Source organism: Elaeis guineensis, chromosome 11 (assembly GCF_000442705.2).
Source record: "Elaeis guineensis isolate ETL-2024a chromosome 11, EG11, whole genome shotgun sequence".
NCBI lineage: Eukaryota > Viridiplantae > Streptophyta > Magnoliopsida > Arecales > Arecaceae > Elaeis > Elaeis guineensis.
Genome location: NC_026003.2, coordinates 58,298,412 through 58,315,511, shown reverse-complemented (window position 1 = coordinate 58,315,511; position 17,100 = coordinate 58,298,412).

The following is a 17,100-nucleotide window of genomic DNA, read 5'->3' as shown; positions in this document are numbered from 1 at the left end:
CTCCTCCTCCTGAGGGGTGCCACTGATCAGATGGGGAGTGCTACCATCCCGTGGTTGTGATGTCTCTCTTGCAATTTCTTGAGTAGTTCTTGTCATTCTACGGGGAGGCATGGTAACCTTGTAGTAGTAAAACCTTATTAGATTCATTTATCTATTTGTTAGGATAGATTTATTATGATGCTCATACTTTAACGTCCCAATATTCCTAATGTTTACCCACCTACACTCATACTATGTCAAATTCTATGTGTCATAATTTATCCACTTATACTCTGATACCATATTAATTGTCACGCCCCCAGCCCGAGATCGCGAGCAGGAGGTCGCGGCAACCGCCGCATACTTATGAAGAACTCTCTCCATAAGCATGCAAGGCATCTCATCACGATATCAATGCATCACAGCGAAATAAATTCAAATAATTATTATTCAACCTTAATTAAGTAATTAAAATAAATATCTTACATCCGATAAAATTTTACTAAAAATAAAATAATAGATCTAAGTTCAATAAAGTTGACAATGCTAAATCTCGCCTCTAAAAGCTCTATCCCAATATTTCTTCCCACGCTCGAAATTAATTATCTGAATCTAAAAAATAGAAAGAAAGATAATGAGCTAGACAGTCCAGTAAGTAACAAATATCTCAACTAGATATTTCAAATATTATATAATTTTCAAGAACAATATTGTAAATAAATATAAAAATATATTTCATGCTGATTTAATGCAAATCCAATATTTTCAAATATTCACATATAATATAATAATAATAAATCTGATTCGATTCAAAACACTCGTAACTCAACAGCCTCGACTATGACCAACGTTTAACCCCCATTGGCGGGATCCACAGAATACCAGCGCATAACCCCCACTGGCAGGGTCCACAAACACCAGCGCACAACCCCCACTGGCAGGGTCCACTGAGTACCAACGAATAATCTCCATTGTCGGGACCCACTGAAACATAGTTAGGCTGAGAGCATAAATTCGATTCTGTATCAAACACTTTGTATCATAATATATCATAATTTTTCACTGAACGTGTGCATAATCGATATACCATAATATTTCAAAAGCATTTTTCTTTCAAAACATAATTTCATAAATTATGCATAATTTCAGAGAATAATTATTTATTTTCAGAATTAATATGAAATATCTCGAGAAGATGATTCATTACTTACCTTTCATGGAGCACTGAATGAATGGATCGACTAACTTCTAAGAGATTCTTCAGTGCCTATTATCCAAAATTATATTTTTACATTAATTTTAATTCAAAATTCAATCTAAACAGATCCCAAATCAAAACCTCACTTAAAATCAGACTCTTCCCTAAACTCGATCAAAATCATCAAATGAAACCTTCCTCTATGCTAATCCTAGAGGAATAACTTTAGAGAGAGAGAAATCCATCAAGAGAGAGAAACAATCTAGAGAGAGAAAATTCTAGAGAGAGAAAGTAGAGAGAGAAAATCCAATTTCAGAGAGAGAAAGTAAGGGTTCAGACTGAAAGAAGAGAGAGAAGAGAGAGAAACTCTCTCTCTCATCATTTTTTTTATTTATTTTATTTTATTATTTATTTATTTATTTATTTATTTATTTATTTTTCTTTTCTTTTCTTTTCTTTTCTTTTTCTCTTTTTCTTCTTTTTTCTTCTTTTTCTTCTTTTTCTTTTCTTTTCTTCTTTTTTTCTTCTTTTTCTTTTCTTTTCTTCTTTTTCTTCTTTTTCTCTCGGGCTCCTTCCAGGCCGAACAGGGGACGGCAGTCCCCTCCTTGTGCCGGGCCGTTCAGGTCGCGACCATCGCAGCGGAGGCCGACGGCAGAGGGGGGCCACTCCCCTGATTATGGAGGAGCATGACTGGCGGTCGATTGCGATCGCCGGCGCCAGAAAATCTAAGGAAAAAGAGATCGAAATAGAGATCTCTTTTCCGATCAAAAATCAGCGACTCCCGTCGCCAGCAGCTGCGCACAAATGCACGGGAGGAAGGGGAAAGAAGAGAGGAAGAGGAGGGAAACTCACCTCGACCTCCGGTGACCTCGTCGGTGAGCAGTCACGGCGAGAACAAGGCGGTGTCCGCGGCTCTAATTCGAGAAAATTGGAGAGAAAGAGAGGGGAAGAGGGCCGATGATCGGCTTCAAGGGAAATGGAAGGTCTTTTTATAGAGGACCCTAGGACTCTGAGAGGTCCTAGGATTCCCGTTTCATCCGGATCTCGTCGGAGAAGAAGACTCCTATCGGGAGTCTTCTTCCCGATTTGTTTCCTTTGTTTTTTTTTTTTCCTGGGCTTGGGTCTTGCTGGATTGGGCTTGGGTTTTGGGCTATAACAAATATACATCTTTTGGTTTGTTAATTTTTTTTTCTTATTTTAATAGCAAAAAATTAATATGTATAATTAAAATAATAAATATACTTAATTTATTGACTTATATAAATAAAAAAATTTATCAAATGATAGATCAAAATTATTTTATTTAAAAAATAGACAGATCGTAATCATCCATATTTCCTCCAATGTACAATAATATACTTTTAAAAAAAGTATTTAAATCTGATATTAAATGGATAGCTTGTATATTTACACGGAATGGATATAGTTATGGGTTGGAATATTATGTAATAATAAAAATTTATAATTTTATTATATTTTATTTTAAAAATTTTATCACAAATGTCTTTGTAAAGTATATAAGATATATCATGTCATTATAAGATGGACATGATCATTCTATCCTATCTAAAAATAAAATATAATGTAGTATTTTAATATATAAAATATAAAATATTATATAATATTATCATTATATTGTTATATTATGTAATATATTACTATAATGAAGAGTAAAAGGACTCGAATCCATCTAAGTAAAATAGATAAAAATTAAATTAAAATTTTTTACATGTATATCTTTCTAAATATTTAAATTTACATAAATATTTTCATAAAATTACTATTTTCGTATAATCCTTATAATTTTATTTTTGCATATTTATCCATAAGGATATTTTTAGTCATTTAAATTTTAAACCGTTAACTTTTTAATGGCATTAGATGATGTGGGTACATATACAAAAAAAAAAAATAAGGATATACATACAAAATAAGTATTTTATGAGAGCATATATATAAATATCGATTTTGAAAGAATATTCATATAAATTTAAATGCTTAGGAGGATATACACATAAAAAAATTTAAAACTAACAAATGGAGGAACCGGAGTTAAATTAACAAATGGAGGAAATGATACCAAGGATTCTACTAATGTTATAGCATCTTAATGCATTTGGTTGGAACAAAATGGTAGGATTTTTACTTAAGAGGGAGATTGCCATGAAGGATCACGAGTTCGGCTACCGATTGGCCTAAAGTGACTCAGTGAAGATCAAAGAGAGAAGCTAAAGTGTTTCAAACCCATTTTTCAGTACATACATATGCTTAAACCAATCAAGTGGCAGAAAGTGTACATATACATACATATATACATATATATACATATATATATATATATATGTATGTATGTATGTATGTATGTATGTATGTATGTGTGTATATATATATATATATTGTGGATCCGTACCTCGGCCTCGGCTGCAACATTCTCGACACTGATCAAATTATGGGAGATAGGTGTCCGTCAGACATGCGATGGAGATGAAGGCCACCGGACACACCTCGTCAGTAGTGGTTCTCTACTCTTCAGCCTTGGACGATCTATTTTAGATCGTCTTGGACCGACCTATTCCAGATCGCCTAAAACTAACACGTGCTCCATAGTCTCTGTGACCTCGGCCTTGGACGAGCTACCATAGCTTGTCCATGGCTGAATTATGTTCTCCATCAAAATAGATCTCTTTCTCCCTCTCCTAAATTGAAAAAGTCGAGATAGATTGGAATTCTTTCATAATTGAGTCTTCCATAAAAGAAAAATATCTCATCCGAATCAATCTATGTGACAAGTCTGGAAAACTTTTCAAACTCCAAGATGGATACAACTCCAACTCTTTTTCTATAAATAAAGATACTCTGTGACTCTTAAAGTAAGCTCTCGACTCCCTACTCACTCCTCTCATTGTTCTCCATCTCCTAACTTGAGTATTGGAGGATCTTCACCGGAGAACATCCTAGTGAAGACTTCTTACAGGTACTTGGGCAAAGCTCTAGTAATATTCTCTTCCTCGGTCATCTCCACCTCGACAGCAGACCTTAGGCAGAAAAATCAGGAGCAATACTTGGTGCCAGAGGAAGGGCCTCGACTAGTTTCGAGGTCCTATTTTGAGAGGAGAAAGCTCACCACCAGCCACCATGAAGATACGAAGAGGTGCATCGAATGCATCATAATGTTCTAACGGTAGACAGGCCGATAATGCCCCATCGACGAATGCACCACCTCCATCGATCTCGAAAAATCCCTCACCAGCAGCACCAGTGGTCTCCTAAGACCAATACAACAGCCTTGTCCAGCAGATGCAGGCACTTTCGGCTACGATGAGAGGGATGCAACAGAACACTGAACTTCATCCTGTCCTTGAAATCTATAGCCAGCTAAAGAAAGATCAGCAAACTGACCTCCTCATAGCTCACAGATGGGAGCCAGTCGTCTTAACTGCCCTAACAATCCACCTCGTCATAGACATAGACGATCACCTATCCCAATCTCGAGAAGAGATTCGACTTCAAATCATGTTTCTCTGCGACACAGTCCAACCCGGGAGGACGATCTTGAAAGGAGGCTCCAAGAGATTCAACAGCGGATCTATTGCTACAAACACTGAGGCAGCCAGATGATGATCTAGGTTTCAACATCAGCCCTCCATTTACTCAAAAGATTATGAACGAGGCCCTGCCACCTCGATTCAAGATGCCCCAGATGGAGCTGTATGATGGGACTGCCGATCTGATGGACCATTTGGAGAACTTCAGATCTCTTATGCTTTTATAAGGGGCTAACGATGTGACTTTCTATCGAGCTTTTCTCTCGACTCTGAGGAAGGTTGCCCGCCATTGGTATTCAAATCTGCAACTCAACACTGTAGACTCCTTCCATTAGCTGAGCCAAATGTTCGTAGTGCACTTCATCAGCAGTCGCCGGAAGCACCGCAACTCGAATTTTTTGGTCAACATAAAATAATGAGAGAATGTGCCACTTTGAGATTATATTAACCATTTCAATACTGCAATCTTGGAAGTTCGAAATCTAGCTCAGTCTGTGGTGATGAACGCACTAAAAGCTGGGCTTCTTCAAAACAACCTCCTTTTCTTGCTTAACTTAAACTATCTAAAGGACTTCGTTGAAGTGTTGGAGTGGGCAGAGAGGTATGCTCAAGCCGAAGAAGCTTGGGATCGGTAAGGGGAGAACCTTGGCAACCGAACACAGCACAATGCTAGACAAAAAAAAAAGAAGGATTATTGATGAGTGCAGCATCGACGCATGGAACCAAAACCTTATCATTTTTTGACCCCATCTCGGGACAACCGACCTAGATCTCCTATAGCATCCCATCGATCTAGGACTCCTCCACAGATGTTTCATTACTTCACTCCACTCAATACTTTTCGAGCTCAGATACTAATGAAAATAGAGCTGCAAGAAGAGCTCCTCCGGTCAAAAAGGATGCTTGCTTCGGTGCAAGCAAGAAATTTGAGAAAATATTGTAGGTACTACCATGATCACGAACATTAAATGAAAGAATACTGACAGCTCTAAGAGGAGACAGAGGCGCTCATCCGACATGGAAGTCTTCGGTGCTATATTGATGAATGGTGGATCTTAGGGAGCCCACATGGTGAGTCTCCTTGGCAAGAAGATCCCCATAGAGACCAACCAATAGCAAAGGAGATCCGTATAATCTCTATGGGGCAGCTCAGCCATGGTAACTCTGAACTGAGCTGAGCTGCAGAGAAAGAGTTGAAGAAGAGGAAGATCAGTGATGAAATCACCTTCTTTGAAGTCAATTTGAAAAGAATAAAGTGTTCACATGACCATCCTGTAGTTGTTTCTTTAAATATTTCTAATTACAATGTACATCGAGTCCTGACTGATAATGAAAGTTTCGTTGATATTTTATTTTATGATGCATTTATTTGTATGAACTTGAATTTTGAGTTGCTAGCGAAGAAGAACACACCTCTGATCGGATTCTCAGATAGCACGGTCCCTATAGAAGGAACTATCTCCCTGACTATAATAGCTGGACGAGCTCTGAAATAAGCTATTGTCAAAATAAATTATTTTGTAGTGAAGAGCTCGTCAGTCTATAATATCATCATGGGCAGTCTGGACTAAACACTCTCCGAGCCATAATGTTGATCTACTACTTGATGGCAAAATTTTTTACTCCATTTGGGGTCAAAGAGCTCTAAGAAAATCAGCAACTTACGAGAGAATGCTATATAGCAACTTTGCATGAAGCATCACCCATAGAACAGCCGACAGACGAGCTTGATGTATGGGACTAGCTAATTGAACAAAGAGGCCATTCGATGAAAGATCTTATCCCAGTGCCCATTGATGAGGATCCAAGCAAAGTGGTTAAGATCGGCTCGAACCTATGTGAAGAAGATCGTCGGCACCTAACCTCTTTTCTCTAGGCCAATGCAGATGTATTTGCTTGATCGACCTTTGACATGCCTGACATCGATCTGAAGGTCATAGTTCATTGGCTCAATGTGGATCCGAAATATCATTTGATCAGACAAAAGAAGCTTTGCTCTTGAGCGCCAAAAAGCCATACAAGAAGAGGTCGACAAGCTTTTGAAGGTGGGGTTTATTAAAGAAGTCTATTATCCAAAGTGGTTGGTTAATGTCCTCCTCGTTAAGAAGGCAAACAGAAAGTGGTGCGCCTACATCGACTATGCCGACCTCAATAAAGCATGTCCTAAGGATGGTTATCCTCTATCTTGAATTGATCAGTTGATGGATGTGACCTCGAGACATTAGCTCTTATCTTTCATGGATGCATTCTCTGGATACAATCAGATTCGAATGGCTCTTGAAGATGAGAAAAAGATTTCATTTGTCACTGACCAAGGCCTTTCTACTATAAGGTCATGCCGTTCGGATTGAAGAATGCAAGTGCGACCTACCAACAGCTCATCAACAAGATTTTCAAGGAGCAAATCGGCAGGAATATGAAAGTGTATGTAAATGATATGCTCATTAAAAGCAAAGCTACCTAGCACCATATTGCCGACCTTGAGGAGATGTTCGCCATGCTACGGTGCTTCCAAATGAAGCTCAACCCTAGCAAGCATGCATTTGGCGTCACCTCCAACAAATTTTTGAGCTTTCTGGTGTCGCAATGGGGGATCCAAGCAAATCCAGAAAAAATTCAAGCTCTCCAACAATGAAGCCTTCAAGGATGATCAAAGAAGTACAGTGCTTAATTGAGAGAATCACAGGTTTGAACAGGTTTCTCTTAAGGTCGACCGAAAAGAGCCTCCCCTTCTTCAAAGCTCTCAAACAGGAGAAGAACTTCTAATGATCGGATGAGTGTCAAACCGTATTTGATGATCTAAAAAGATACCTCAACTCACCTCCCCTTCTAAGCAAACTTGAACCTGGAGAAGTGCTATACCTATACCTTGATGTTTCACCCTCGATGGTCAGTTCGGTCCTCGTCCGATAGGAGGCCAAGGTATGTAAACTGGTTTATTTTATCAGTCAAGTTCTCCACGATGTCGAAACTAGATACACAAAGCTCGAGAAGGTAGTCTAAGCTCTCGTGATATCATCCAAGAAGCTATGCCCGTATTTTCAAGCACATACAATTACTATTCTCACTGACCAACCTATCAGGTCCATACTCTACCAACCTGATACTTCGAGATGGTTGGCTAAGTGGGCCTTCGAGCTAGAGGAGTTTGACATCAAATATCTATCGAGGCCATCTATCAAAGTGCAAGCATTGACCGATTTCATTTTGGAATGCACCATCTCATATCAGAAATAGAATGTTGGGGATACCATGCGCAACGACTAATGAATGCTGGGTTCTCTATGTAGATGGTTCTTCAAACACCACAGGCTCAGGGGTCAAACTTATTTTAACTAGTTCAGATGGAGTGATTGCAGAGTATACACTGCAAATTGAATTCTTTGCCTCCAATAATGAAACTAAGTATGAGGCGCTCGTGATCGATCTGAGAATGGAGAAAGAATTGAGAGTTTGGTACCTCAGAGTTTATAGTGACTCTCAACTTATCGTCGGCCAGGTTCAGAGAGAATATGAAGCACGAGAATCGAATATGATAAAGTATCCGCAAAAGGTCAAAGATCTTACCTCCAACTTCACCACCATGAACATCTAAAAAATATCGAGATCGAAAAATATGCGGGCTAACCTTTTATCAAAGTTAGCGATGCTCGATATGGCCGATCTGAAAAGAAGCTCATATCTAGAAACCCTTGAGAAGCTGAGCATTGAAGAATCTCTTATGATGCAGACAGAACCTGAGTCAAGTTGAATAGATCCGATCTTCCAATACTTACAAGATGGAGTGCCACCAGCCGATCGAGATGAAGTGAAAAAGCTCAGGCACCTTGCCCCTCAATACCTCATCTACGACAGAAGATTATACAAAAGGTCCTTCACTCTGCCTTTGCTCCGATGTCTCCATCCCTCGAAAGCGGGATATGCCCTGTGAGAAGTTCATAAGAAAATTTGTGGCAATCACTTGTGGGTCAAGCTGCTTGCCCACAAGGATAAGGATACTTCTGACTGACCATGCACAAAGATGCTGTCGACCTAATGAGCAAATATGACCAGTGTCAAAGAACCTCGAACATCCAATACCGACCTTCCACCTCTCTAGCTTCGATCACCATGCTTTTGTTGGGAATAGTGTCCCAAAACCAATCATCAGCCTGTTGACGGTTGTGCTCATTTTTATATATGTACATGAATTATGAATTAATAAAAATTATTTTGATATTTTTCATCATAAAATATTTCATCTTCTAATGAACTCCTATGTTGTGGTGAAGTCCTTAGGACTATTTAGACTCGACAAAGGAGGATTTGTCGTTTAGTCCTTAAATCTGTTCGCAACCAAATGATATGTTGTTACCAAGGACGACAATGTTTATCAAACATAGGTCGTTGTGTGCCATATAGGTTGGTTGTCCTCTTAACCAATGAGTGTGGAGATACTGGTATGGCATACAGGTGAGATGTAAGGGTACATCTTCACTGAATGTGACCGACTCTGGAGCTATTTCTGCTATCAAGATTTGCTCCGATGGAATATGGGTATAAATGTCCCTCCGACCTGAGACCGCCACGGTGACTTGCAAGCAACTCACTGCACTTAGGTACTGGACTACCTGAATTTCCAATTCAGTGACGGAAGGCTGCTGGGTATAGTCAAGTACTTATTGGTGCGTGTGTCAAGATGGGATTGACCACTCCAGTTTAGGAGCTGTGTACAGTCGTGTTTTAATTTAGCAAAATCTTGGTCAGGGTAGTCATTGTGAGGAGTCACAGGACTGTTTGAGTTGAGCACGATTCGGATGATCTAATCAGGGTTGACAGTTTCACCCCGAGTCGTCCTAAACACAGAGGTCAAAAGGATGAATTATATAATAACCATATTCACGTAAGTTCTGAGTGTTGCGATTGTGACTATTCAATCTATCCGATCATCAGGTACCATTGCTAGATGGTCACTTCGATTAGTACAAGAATTGATTCCTGTGCTACTGGCTTAGGTTCGAACCTGCGGGGTCACACACATTAGAGGTTCCTATCTGATCTGATGGCTGATGAAGAGTCCTAATACTCGTGGACTATGAGTCCTACATGTCTGAGACTCTGTGATCGAGAATCAGGATTCTCTGATCATGAGTCCCACATATTTTGGGTACCGGGGTCAAGAGTCCCACTGGTTTGGGACTCTTCAATCAGGGTTACATATCGATGAATTCTGATGCCCGATTACCCATCGAATTTAGACTCAATATTTATGAGAGATTTAATTAATAATTTAATCACTAATTAACTTAATTTTATTGAGTAATTATTTTTGGATCAAGTCCAATTGAATTGGATTCAGTTGGGTTTGACCCAATTAGGTTAAGAGTTGATCTAATCATCGAGATGGTTTGGTCCCTGATTTGATTAGGGGTTGGACTTAATCAATTTTTGATTTGATTAAGATTTTATTGAGCCTAATTAAACCTAATTTAGTTGGATTTAAATTAGTCTAATTGGGCCTAACTTATTTGGTTCAATTAGGTTGGTTTAAATAATGAAACCATCTTGACCCATTCTCCCTGCGCCACCTCACTTCCACTGCGCCCATTTGAATTCACGAGAAGGAAGTTCTCATGAATTTTTTCTCACATAAAGCCCTCCTCACATCCTACTTTAATGCACCAAATGAGTGGATAAGGATGATTGGTTGGCCATTCAAATTCAAAACAAAGTTTAAATTTGAATGAGCAACCAATCTTAGCGCCTTGACCTTATCCTCTTTTAACGCCCCATTTATTACATGAGAAAATATTTCTCATGAAATCACTCACACACAAATTAAGCCACGCCCTCCTCTTCTCACACCCTTAGTGGATAGGAATAAATTGATTTTCATTTGAATTCAAAATTTGATTTGAATTCAAATGTGCAATTACTCATCTTTATCCTCTCATGTGGATAAGACGTTTGACATTGTTTTAAAAGGAGGAGAAGAGTGGGGCATGTGTAAGAAAAATTTTGAAGAGAAAATCTAGGCGTGAGAAATCCTTGAGTGCAAGGTGAAGGTCTATATCCTTCCGAGAGAAAAAGAAAGAAAAGAAAGTAAAAGTGTGCGCAGGGTTTCAGTGAGTTCTTCAGGGTTTCAGCCTAGAGTTCGGGAAGTGAGAAGGTGAGCTACGAGTGTCGTGAGCCCACCAAATTTTGGAGAGATCTTCAACATCCTCTCAAATACATCTACTAATGATCCGAAGTATCCAAAGAATCGACAGACATCGATCGAAGGAGTTCGATCAGCATCGACCGTCGAAAGGGCTCTACAACGAGCTAGCACTCGTGAGGAGTTGATCAGACCGAAAGCTTCGTGTGGATGATCCACAGAGGTCAGACACGCTGTGTGGCTGCATCACGATGATCAGACTCTCTCGATGGTGATCAAATTGCGATGATCTACTACCCACACAAAGGTATTGTGTTCTGAACACATTACAGTAAAGTATTTACTGTTCAAATTCGAATTTCAAATTTAAATGCATGCATGCTATATATCATATTTAGATCCTAGCATAAGATAAATTTTTATTAATTAATTAGATTAATTAATAATTTTTACTGTAAAATAGTGATTTTGAAAAAGTTTTAAAATGATCATTTTACCCCTGCACTGAATTTCTCCACAAATGGTATCAGAGCAGGTTCTAAGATATGATATATGAATTTGCATGTGTAGATTAAGTTGTAATCTAAAAGTTTAAATTTAAAATTTAAAATTTAAAATTTGAAATTTGAATTTTGAAGGTTGTTCGAAATTCAAAATTCAAAAAATTTGAAATTTAAAATTTAAATTTTAAATTTTGAAATTTGGAATTCAAAATTCAAAAATTTGAAATTCAAAATTTGAAATTTGAATTTTGAAATTCAAAATTTAAAAATTTAAAATTCAAAATTTGAAATTTGATTGAAATTTTAAATTTGAAATTCAAAATTTAAAATTCAAAATTTTAAATTTTAAATTTTAAATTCAAAAATTTAAAAATTTGAAATTTGTTTGAAATTTGAAATTCAAAATTTAAAATTTAAAATTTGAAATTTAAAATTTAAATTTTAAAATTGGTATATTTAGATATACTTGATCCAAGTAGCAAGTAATCGAATTGGATTGGTTGCCATGGCCGTCCGGTCATAGGAGAAAAGTAGGGTTTAAAGGCCTTCTCCTCCCATTCGATGGGGTCTCCTATGGCGGTAGGGGTGCCGCTCCAATTATATCCTATGCAGATGAAGCAGTGAAATGAATTAATTATATAGGTTCAATTGTAAAATTTATCATTAATGTGTTAGATTAGATCTAAAGGAATATTCATGATTTATTTTGATTGAGTTATTTTCTGTTATGTAATTAGTAATAGGATTGCTATTTATGAAATGAGTCAACATATTTGGTGAACAGAAAATAAAACCTTTCAAATTTAAAAATTATTTTTGAAATACCAAACCCTGACCCATTAGCCCAAATACTTAATTAAAAAAATTAAGTGTTGTCTAGTAGGTCTAGAATTGTGAATTAAGATCTAAGACAATTGCATAAACTTGTGGGTCAATGGGTTAGATGGATTAGGTCCATAATTAGGTTAGACCTAAGGTTAGCTTAAAGAAATAGACTAAATTAGAGTAATTGATCAAATCTAATCAAAAGTTGAATTAGATTAGGTCAAGGATACTCTAGACTCAACTCTAATAGTTGTAGTTGAATGGGTCCATGTCTTTAACTAGACCAAGATGGACTTAATTCATGGCTATGCGGTGGAACCCTATTTACTAAGTTGATCAAATTAAAACTAATGAACCGGTTGGTATCTAAGGTAAGTTTGGCAGTTTGACCAGTGGTTTTTAAGCGGGAGCTACTCGCAGTGATTCGATCTCTGACGAGTTAATGGCATATCCCCACCACTGATCTCACTTATCTGGCCAACCTGATGAATTAGATTTTGATTAGATCACTTGGTGATTAGGGCTCACCCATGTCATTAGGTAAATCAGTTTGACTGATTTAGGTGCTCCTAATGCTAGCTTAATTAAATCCTTTTTAATCTGACTTGGTGAAGTCAGTGGGAGGATTGAAATTGGCTAGTAATTTATCTTTTCATCTATTCTTTAATAAAATCTTCAAAAATTATTAGGTCCTAAAAATGATTAAGTTATATTGATAACTAAGTCATAGCCTCCCATTAAGTGAGTGATAATGAGTCCATTAGTTTAATAATCATTGGAGGCCCAAAGGCCTGGTGCTTATTGACTAATGGAATTATCATTCATAATATGATAATTTGGTTTGAGTCTTTCTGATGGTGGTCAGGTTGGCCGACCAAAGTCGGACTTGATTATTTATTAGTCTGATTCACCAAATCAAATCATGTTAATGGTTGGACCTAACCAGATTTTTTCAGTGGAGGCCAAAGCCTACTGATTAGATTCTGGGGCAAAATTAATTACTAGAAGTTGTTTAGAGAAACAACTAGTTATGAACCTATCCATAGATGCACATGGGTTGACCAACTAAAGTTGGGCTCGTGTGTAGTCTGTGTGGATTCTAGTACCCACTAAGGAATTAAAGTAATTCCTCGAATTGGAGGTTGAGGCTACCAATTCGTAAAAATACTGGGAGAAACTTTAGACTAAAATTCAAGTCTTTAATATTAATAATTTATGTACTAATATAGGTTTGATTTTTCTTTATGCAGCTATGGCCACTACTCTGTCGCTCTGGTCATTATTAGATAATGACAAGCTCATGGGACCTAATTTCGATAGCTGGTATCGAAAATTAAAAATCATCCTTGAGCATGAGCGGATCTTTTATGTAGTAACGGATCCGGCACCTGAGGAGCCAGCTCCGAAAGCTAGAGGGATGGTCCGAGATACTTATCAGAAGTGGCTCAACGACCACACCACCGTTCGGTGCATTATGCTGGCGGCAATGAATGATGAGTTCAGCTGTAGATTCGAAAATGCCCAACCACAGGAGATGTTTCAAATATTGAACGACTCCTTTGGCACGCCTGACGACGTTGAAAGGCACAAAACTAGTTGTGCCATTTTCAATGCTCGAATGAGGGATGGAGCCTCAGTCACTGATCATGTACTGTACATGATCGAAATGATTGAGTGCCTAAGTAAACTGGGCTTTCCCCTGTACGAGCAGCTCAGTAAGGATGCAATCCTTAATTCTCTGCCCAAGTCCTACCTTCCCTTCCTTACTCATTTTTGAATGACAAAGCCTGCAGTGAACTACCACGGCTTGTTGGGGTTACTACAGAACTTTGAGAAGGACCACCAGCTCCATAAGGAGTCGGTAAATATTGTAGGAGGTCTTTTTCTGATCGTCGATCCTTTAAGAAAGGGAAAAAGAACAAGAAGAAAAAGAATAAGAAGGTGCAGCCGCATGCTGGGATGTCTGCACAGGGTCAGACCAAGAAGCGCAAGCCCGACCAGAGCCAGGCGGAGTGCTTCTTTTGCAAGAAGCAGGGGCACTGGAAGAGGAACTGTCCTCTATACATTGCCTCACTGGACCTGAACAGGCCAAAGAAAAAGCAAGGTACTTATATGATAACACCTTGCAACTTTTCATTTGTGATACTACTGCCTGGGTATTGGATACCGGAAGCCCTTATCATATTTGCAATTCGATGTAGGGTCTGCAGGTCAGTAGGAGATTTGATGAAGGCGAGAGATTTTGAACGTTGGAGATGGAAGCAAAGTTCCAGTTCTAGCATTAAGAATCATGAACCTTGTAATCAATTCTCGAAATATAATTCTGAGTGAATGTCACATTGTCCAAGCTTTTTATTAAATATTATTTCTGTAGGCCTTTTGGCCATGAACGGTTATCAATTTTTAATAAAAAAAATATTTGTAATATCATTTTGAATGGTGTTACAATGTTTGTTGGACAACTTAATAATGAAATTTACTTTCTATCACAACATGTTAATGTGGTTCAAACCTCCGGTAAACGTCCTAGAATAGATAATGTGTTAGAAGTCTACCTTTGGCACTGTAGGCTAGGTCATATCAATAAGAATAGGATAAATAGATTGGCTCAAGAAGGAATTCTTGAAGTAGGTGATTGTGAATCACTTCCAACCTGTGAGTCCTGTCTTCTTGGTAAAATGACCAAGTCACCTTTTACTGAAAAAGGTGAGTGAGCCAGTGAACTCTTAGCTCTGGTACATTCTGATGTATGTGGACCCATGAGCTCAAGTGCAAGAGGTGGATATTTCTACTTCATAACCTTCACAGACGACTTATCGAGGTATAGGTATGTCTATTTAATGAAGCATAAGTTGGAGTCGTTTGAAATGTTCAAACTATTCCGAAATAAGGTAGAAAAATAAATTGAAAAGTGTATTAATACTCTTCGATCTGATCGAGAAGGTGAATATCTTTCCAATGAGTTTCTGACATATCTTGGGAGAATGAGATTCTCTCTCAATGGACTCCTCCTGAAACACCACAGCATAATGATGTATCTGAAAGGAGGAATCGACCTTGTTGGACATGGTTCGATCCATGATGGGGTTTGCTGGTCTATCGATTTCTCTCTGGGGATATGTGCTCGAATCGGCTTGTTACCTTCTAAATAGAGTTTCGAGTAAGTCTGTAACCAAAACGCCATATGAGATATGGATAGGACGTAAGCCAGTACTCTCGCACCTTAGGGTTTGGGGGTGTCCGACTTATGTTAAACGTTTAATTACGGACAAGCTAGGACCTAGGTCTGACAAGTGTAATTTTATAGGATACCCAAAAGAGACCAAAGGATATTATTTCTACCTGGCTGATGAGCAAAAGGTGTTTGTCAGCCTTAAGGCAATCTTTTTGAAAAAGAGTTTCTTGATGAAGGAACTGTTGCCTCTAAGGTCGAACTTGACGAAGTTCGACAGGTGAAAAAATAACACAAGTTGCTGAACCTGAACCGAATTTGATTAGATCAGATCCGGAGCCCATTGTTCAAGCACCCTTAAGGCGATCTGGTAGAGTACCACGTCAACTGACAGATACTATGTTTCTTGGTCAGACGATGATCCTATCAACTTGATGAAAATGATGAGGATCCGATCACCTACATGGATGCAATACAGAGACCCGACTCTGAGAAATGGCTAGAGGTCATGAAATCTGAAATGGAGTCCATGAAGGTCAATGATGTGTGGACATTGGTTGACCCACCTGAAGGAGTAAAACCATAGGGTGTAAGTGGGTCTTCAAGAGGAAGAGGGGCGCAGACAGAAAGGTGAAACCTATAAAGCCCGTCTGTTGCCAAGGGATATCGTCAACGTTATGGTATGACTATGATGAGACATTTTCTCCTATGGCAATGCTAAATCCATTCAGATTATGCTTGCGATAGCTGCCCATCTGGACTATGAAATTGCAGATGGATGTGAAGACAGTTTTCTAAATGGAGAGCTGGATGAAGAGGTGTATATGATACAACCTGAAGGATTCACATCCACAGATGATCTAAGGTGTGCAGACTATAGAGTCCATTTATGGACTTAAGCAGGCATCCCGGAGTTGGAACATACATTTTGATAGGACGATCAAGACGTATGGCTTCGTTAAGAACGGAGAAGACCTGCATTTATAAGTGGCTAATGGTCCAATAGTGTATTTCTTGTATTGTATGTAGATGATATTTCTTAATCGGGAATGATGTCCCTGCATTACAGGGAATAAAGTTTGGCTTCGTCACAGTTCTCCATGAAGATCTGGAAGAAGCTTCCTACATCCTAGGAATGAGGATCTATAGGGATAGTCTAAAAGGTTGCTTGTTTATTCCAGTCTACATACATAGATACTATGCTGAAGAGGTTCAGCATGGAGAATTTCAAGAAAGGCTATCTACCGATAGGCCATGGAATTTCTCTCTCGAAGAGGGATTGTCGACAACACCTCAAGAGAGAGAGCATATGGTAGAATTCATATGCCTCGACAGTGGGATCTATCATGTACACCATCATGAATGTACACGACCAGATGTGGCATATCACTAGGAGTAGTGAGTAGATACCAATCTGATCCAGGAGAGAATCACTGGAAGGTTGTTAAAACCATCCTGAAGTATTTAAGAAATACTAAGGACCAGTGGCTTCTTTATGGTGAATCAGACTTGAGACTTATAGGGCTTACAGACTCTAGTTTTCAGTCTGATCACGATGACAGCAAAAGTGTGTCGGGATTTATTTTTACCCTTAATGGTGGGGCTATCTGCTGGAAGAGTTCAAGCAACACACAGTGGCTGATTCAGTTTGCGAGGTGGAGTATGTCGCTGCATCAGATCTGCCAAAGAAGTGGTGTGGCTGAGAAAATTCATCATCGAGCTCGGAGTAGCACCCTCCTTGT